Raw genomic sequence first — 6,000 nt, forward strand, 5'->3', positions numbered from 1 at the left:
TAAAAATATATACCTAATTAATAAACGGTTTATAAATAATTGTACGCGAGAAAACTAACTAGTTTACGGTAATAAATTACTATATAATAGCTGACTATTAAAATAAAAAGGTAGTTAATAACCTGTTAATACTTTTTAATTAAGGCTATCGTATAAGAATTAATAGTTCGAATAAAGAACTTACCGAATTTATTATAAATAAAACTATTAATTAATAAATTACCTAATTAAAAAGCGAACTTATATAATAATTTAATACTTCTAAGCGTGTAATAACGTGGGATAGGATCTTTTTATTTAAAAAAAATACGGGGATTTCGTCCGAAATTAAGAAAAGAAAAAAAGAAGAGCTAAAAAATAACGAAAAAGAGTACGATTATCTCGATCTAGAAAACGCACGATAAAATATTATTTACTTAATAAACGCCGCGTTTTATTATTAACTTATTAATAAAAATATTTATTTAATAAATATTTAATTAAATTAAAAATAACGAATAAGAAAAGATTAATAATCGATATTATATCGCTTCGAAAATTATACGAAAAAAGGAGATCTTGGAGATCTACTAGGTCGACGGCCGAAATAACCTTATAAACTCCTTTATTAAGAAATCCCTAAATAAAGCCTTTAAGTAAATAGTCTTAACGAATAGCCTTACCGTATATATAAAAGCGTATATCGAGCGGCTAAACTTATACGGCGAGTAAAAAAAAAAGAGATATAATTTTTAATAAGGTATAACGTAATTCGATATATAAAAGCGCGTACCTATTATTATTATTATTTTTAAATAGTTTTTTTTAATTTATAATAAAAAAAAACGCGTTAACGCATAATAATTTTTCCCTAATACCGTTATTATTATCGAATAACTAAAATAACTAATTAAAAAGACCTGCTATTTAATAAAAATAATATTAAGAAGGTATAGTATTACTTATACGATTTAAATAGGTACTAAATACCGGATTAGTACAACCTATCTATACGAAACCCTTACGACGAGAAGACTCGTTTTAATAAAAAGAGCTAACCAAGTTTATTATTAAAATAAAAAGTTATTAATATTAAAATAGCAGGAACTAAAGTTTTCTATATTACTTTAAAAAAAGTATCACGTACTTACGCGTATAAACCCCTTTCCTATTTTATTAAGAGGGGCATATAATACCCCTCGTAGCTCGTATTAAAAATAGATATAAATAATAGAATAAGAACGATTAAACCCCGATTAAAACCGGAACCACCGTACGTACGAGAGCCTATTTAATATTATTAGTTTTAAACTCGCTAAAGTATAAAGCTTAATAATATTAATATTTATTAACATTAAATATATAGCCTTATGAAAGTTTTACTTAATAATAACCGGCACTTCCCTAATATTATTTACGCACAGGGCAGGGTCCCCACAGTACTTCGGGTTTTTATTTTTAATATATCATTCGCGGACGCTAAACTTAGATTTTATTATATTAGATGGAGGCATATCAAGGTTAAGGAAGGCCTCATATGCCCCTAGAATTCCATTCCGTTGTTACGAGCTGTCCCTGTGCTGTCTCGAATGGTCTATCCCCATGCCACCGAAAACCTGATCGACTCGCTTTGCTTGTTGGGCTGCTTCACAAGTTCTTCGCGCGTCGCATTTCGCTAAAAGTCTACCGTTATGCAGGGACAGCACATTATTAGTCTGCTGGTAATCTTCAAACCTATAATCCAGTCAGCCTTCTGATCCGAAGACTCAAGTTCTAAACGATTCCATCGGCGCACCGGAATGGCATCTTACTGGTTGCTACCACAAGCGCTGGCGTTCAGCTGAAATCTTTTGCATTTTCGTTCTACAGTCATTAGCGAAACCAGCGTCCTCTCTTTACTCTTTCATGGTTTCCGTTCTGGATCCACACTGCAGGGGTAGCTGCTGACAGCATGTACCCGTCTATGTTTACAAGTAGAGAGCCATTTCTGGCTTCGCTTATCCTTCCCTTGTGCATTCATAAATCGATAATAATATACTTCAATTACTTTATGCTCGAGAAGAACTCGAGCCAGAAGCTGCTGACCCTTGGCACGGCAATCGTTCCTGTAACCGACTGTAAATAGAGCTTTTAATACAAATCTGGTCATCGCCATCTTCGGCGCACATTCCATCTTCTATTATTACAGTATGGGCGAGTTCCCATCACGAGATTATCGTATCTTTCATTCGTGTGGTCTTATAATTTTCTTCAGGACCACGACCACCATCGTTACCCCAAGATGCAGAATCCCAACACGATCGACCGTTCCATACTCAACTGGCACCGGCGCTGGTATGCTTCAGCTCCCAAGTATGTAGTGTTTCTAACGAATATAGATAATGAGGATGTTGAGCGCCCAAGACAGTTCGCGTAACCCGTACACATTCCCGCATTAATCCAAGAGCTTCTGGTAGTCGGCCTTGACCCTCCCACGTATAGGCAAGGTTGTTCATGCTTCCCAGCGTATCTGGATGATCCGCCCCGAGTTTCTGCTTGCGAGTCTCCATCACTTCCACACCAGCTTCTCCGCTGGGCTCCATTGGCCTCTTAGGTTGCATACACTGCCTACCATCTCGATAGCAGCGAGGCTTTCCTCGTGCGCCCGCCCAAAGATCCTGATTCTGTACCTCATCGCTTCCTCCTCCATCTTCTGCGCCTCAGGCCCCTGGCCCATCATTTCAAGGTACCATGCAGCTTTATAAAGGATCGAAGTCCATGTCTCCAATAACTCTTCATTCTTTGGCCGCTGTGCTGCTGCTGATATGGCGTGTGGTAGAAGCGCCTGGCATCTTACCCAGTTCTCATACACTCCGGTCGGGAGCTGGGCGTTAAGGCGACAGATAAACTCAGAATTACACCTTTCTTGCTGCTCCTTAGCTTTAAGCCATCTTCTCATAGCCAGCTGCACCAGGTTGTGTATTGTGAATGCCTTTTCGTCTTCGATTATAGAGATGAATAAATAATCTCGTAAACTCAAAACATCTTTTTCGAAGTCATCGTTGCTACTATAATCCGACTTAATGTCTTTATCGGTTGATTCTTCGTCGCTGCTCGAACTGTTTAAGGCAGCGCTCTGTTATTGTCGACTTAATTCACTAACGACATCTTCATTCCCATCCAATTCCCGCATGAGACTCTTAGGGATACCTTGGCGATCGCAGGAGCTTATGAGCGAAAGTAGATTAGTTGCGGATGGTCGTGTTTAACGGATATGGTCGAACGAGGTTTGCCACGTGATAATAATTGAGTTTTTAACTGTTCGATCCCGCCGCAATTGCCCTTTGTCGTAATCGAGAAGACTCGCTCTCTTCCGGTCGCTCTGCTTGAATTTATCGAGATATTCTTGCATAGAGCAACGTAGAGCTCTTTTAGAAATGTAGGCTGTCACTTGGACAATAGCTAGCGGCATGTGTTCGAGTGCGGTAGCGAGCGCCCCAGTGGTCGTCTTATCTGGCTCCGGTCCTAACTTCTCGATAAGTGCTATCGCTTCCGTCTGATCCATAGGCTTGACCGGAATGATTTTGGATTATTCAACAAGCTCCAGAGCCGCGCCCTTGCTTCGGGTCGTGATAAGGATAGATCCATGTTGGCAATATGGAAGGTATGAGAGGAGCGGCTGACTCTGATCCTCTGAGCCATCCCGTTGCCCGTCGCCATGATCGGTTGGGTTGTGGAATATAAAGCTAGCTGCATCAAAATTATCCAGTATGAGAGCCCATTTACTACTCTTCTCGCCGCGTAGCCAGTTGTATAGCAATTGGAAGATATTGTTTTGAGGATTCCTCCGTTCGGGTAGCTTAAGGTAGTCCACAATGTCTCGGAAGCTCTGTTCGTAACGAGCTGCGCTACTCGCGTGGACCCAAAAAACCCACGTCTCGGGCATTCGTTCTCAGACTCGGTAGGTGTATTCGATAGCGATCTGGGACTTGCCGACTCCGCCCAAGCCGACTAGTCTAGTTCGCGAAGCTGGCTCGTTGCATAAGTGGTGGACCCGGTCGAGGATTGTGTTCCGTTGGACGAAGTCTCGGTCGCGATTGAAAGAAATGAGGGCAGTCGGCTTCGGTGGGGTTTCTGGTCGTTCTATGTGTTCTAGTTTGAACCTAGCGTTAGCGTCGCCTGGATAAGGGGCTCTCGTAGCGACAACGTACCTGGAGCGTTGTTAGGACAAAGCGGGTGGAAAGCCAGGTAGCCTAGTAGGAGCTGGGTCTTCTGCTGGATTTAGGCGACTTACGGTTCAGATGAAGGTCCCCTTGAACGATACCCTGGAATAAGCGGCTCCCGTCGCTCACCATAGCGCTGCCGAACTGCTGGCTTACTGCCGGTCGCGCCCGCATGGCTTCCGACATAGTGAGCCGAGTACCTAAGGTGTCTAATGAGTGGACCAGTATGAACTAGGTTTGGTTGGGGGGATTTTCACTGCGGTCGCGATTATCGTACAGAATATTTCAAGTCCATCGAGGACCGCTTTCGAAGATTGGATAGTTTCAATTGCTATTGTAGATTCTCGACAGCCTTCTGACAATGGTCCTGTGCGGAGGAAATCACGTGTGCCTCATACCAACGAATCAGAGTGCCAGTAGATTTTGCGGCTGAATATTAATTCATACGATCAGGGTACGAAGACAATCTCCTCGTCCGCGCTTACTACTATATCATGTTTAAACGTTGAACGTCATGGATCCATTAAGCGTCACGGCGAGTGTGATTGCTGTTGCTGGCCTCGCGACGCAGAGTGCTAAAGCCGATTACAAGATGATCGATGGCTTGGTCGAGGCCCCGCAGACTATCGCCAACTCGAAGTCATTTAGGAAGCTGTCAGTGCAAAACAACAGCAGGGGTTTCCAAGGGCAAATGGGGGCGGCTACTTTCGCTCGGTGGGATGGCTGCACAGGGAGGAAGGAGGAGGTAGTAATAGAGATGGGAGGATGGAGAAATACCCTGGGACTATAGGGTGTAGGAGTCACGCCAACTCTGAACGCAGCCGCCGCCATCAGAAGAAAATAGCTGTGGAGATGGCACATGTAGCCCAGCAAACTGAAAGAAATAATGAGAACTCGGGGGAATCCATCCTTGAGAGAGCCCTGTAGCAGCCACTGTGGCCGAACAGTCAAGTGACCATAGCGCTTGGCACCTCCGCTTGTCACCTCTGTTTAAAATCCGACATATGCCCGCAGCCTGCTAGCTTACAAACTCAAGAGCCCCATATTATAGACACTAAGCAAGCTTGATCGGCCTCCACGGATCGTACCGATATAGCAGCGAACAGTAATGGTCGTAATTAAGTTCTACATGCAGCCGAATTGGCCCGGGAAGACCAGTGGGCGCTGACAGGGGTTGTAAAGAAGCTTGGATGCATAATGGCAGTAGTAGTCGGCGGAGACAGAAAGGCAGCATGGATACACCACTTTCGCCTCCAAGGACCTGAACTGCAAAAAGTCAAATCAAGGGTAGTCTGGCGGAGAACCGGCGCTCCCATAACTTTTTGGAAAATGTCCTTCCCGGTTTGGCCTAGTTCAGTCGCCCTCCCAAGGCCTTGTTCTCGGTCGGCCGAAATGCATCGGGTAGTTCTCTTAAGTATTGACCCTGCTGCCTCCCTCAGCGGCCGAAGTTGGCCCAGAACAGCAACAGCTGCAATTGAGGCGACAGAAATCAAGCGTGCATCAGAGCGAAAATGACATTGATGAGGGTGCAATAGGTCTGTATTGACATCCTCGGGGATGATCATGGAGGATGATGGGAGAGAATCCCCGCTCACCCTACTGGCTGGTATGGAACTATCTATGGTAGTGGGGCACTGACCCCCACGTAACGGCTTCCCGTTACCATGCACCATCTCCGGTGCAGGGCCGACCATGTCTTGCAGAGTAGAGACGCAGAGTGACCACCACGCCGGTGTATGTAGAGCTCCGACACGCCCTGCAGCACAAACTCCTGGTGGGCGTAATCACACATTATGGCGAGCTGAGGATCCTACTGTAG

Source organism: Apiospora phragmitis, assembly GCF_038363925.1.
Source record: "Apiospora phragmitis strain CBS 135458 chromosome Unknown utg000003l:1.0-2676785.0:1.0-2680665.0, whole genome shotgun sequence".
NCBI classification, from domain to species: domain Eukaryota; kingdom Fungi; phylum Ascomycota; class Sordariomycetes; order Amphisphaeriales; family Apiosporaceae; genus Apiospora; species Apiospora phragmitis.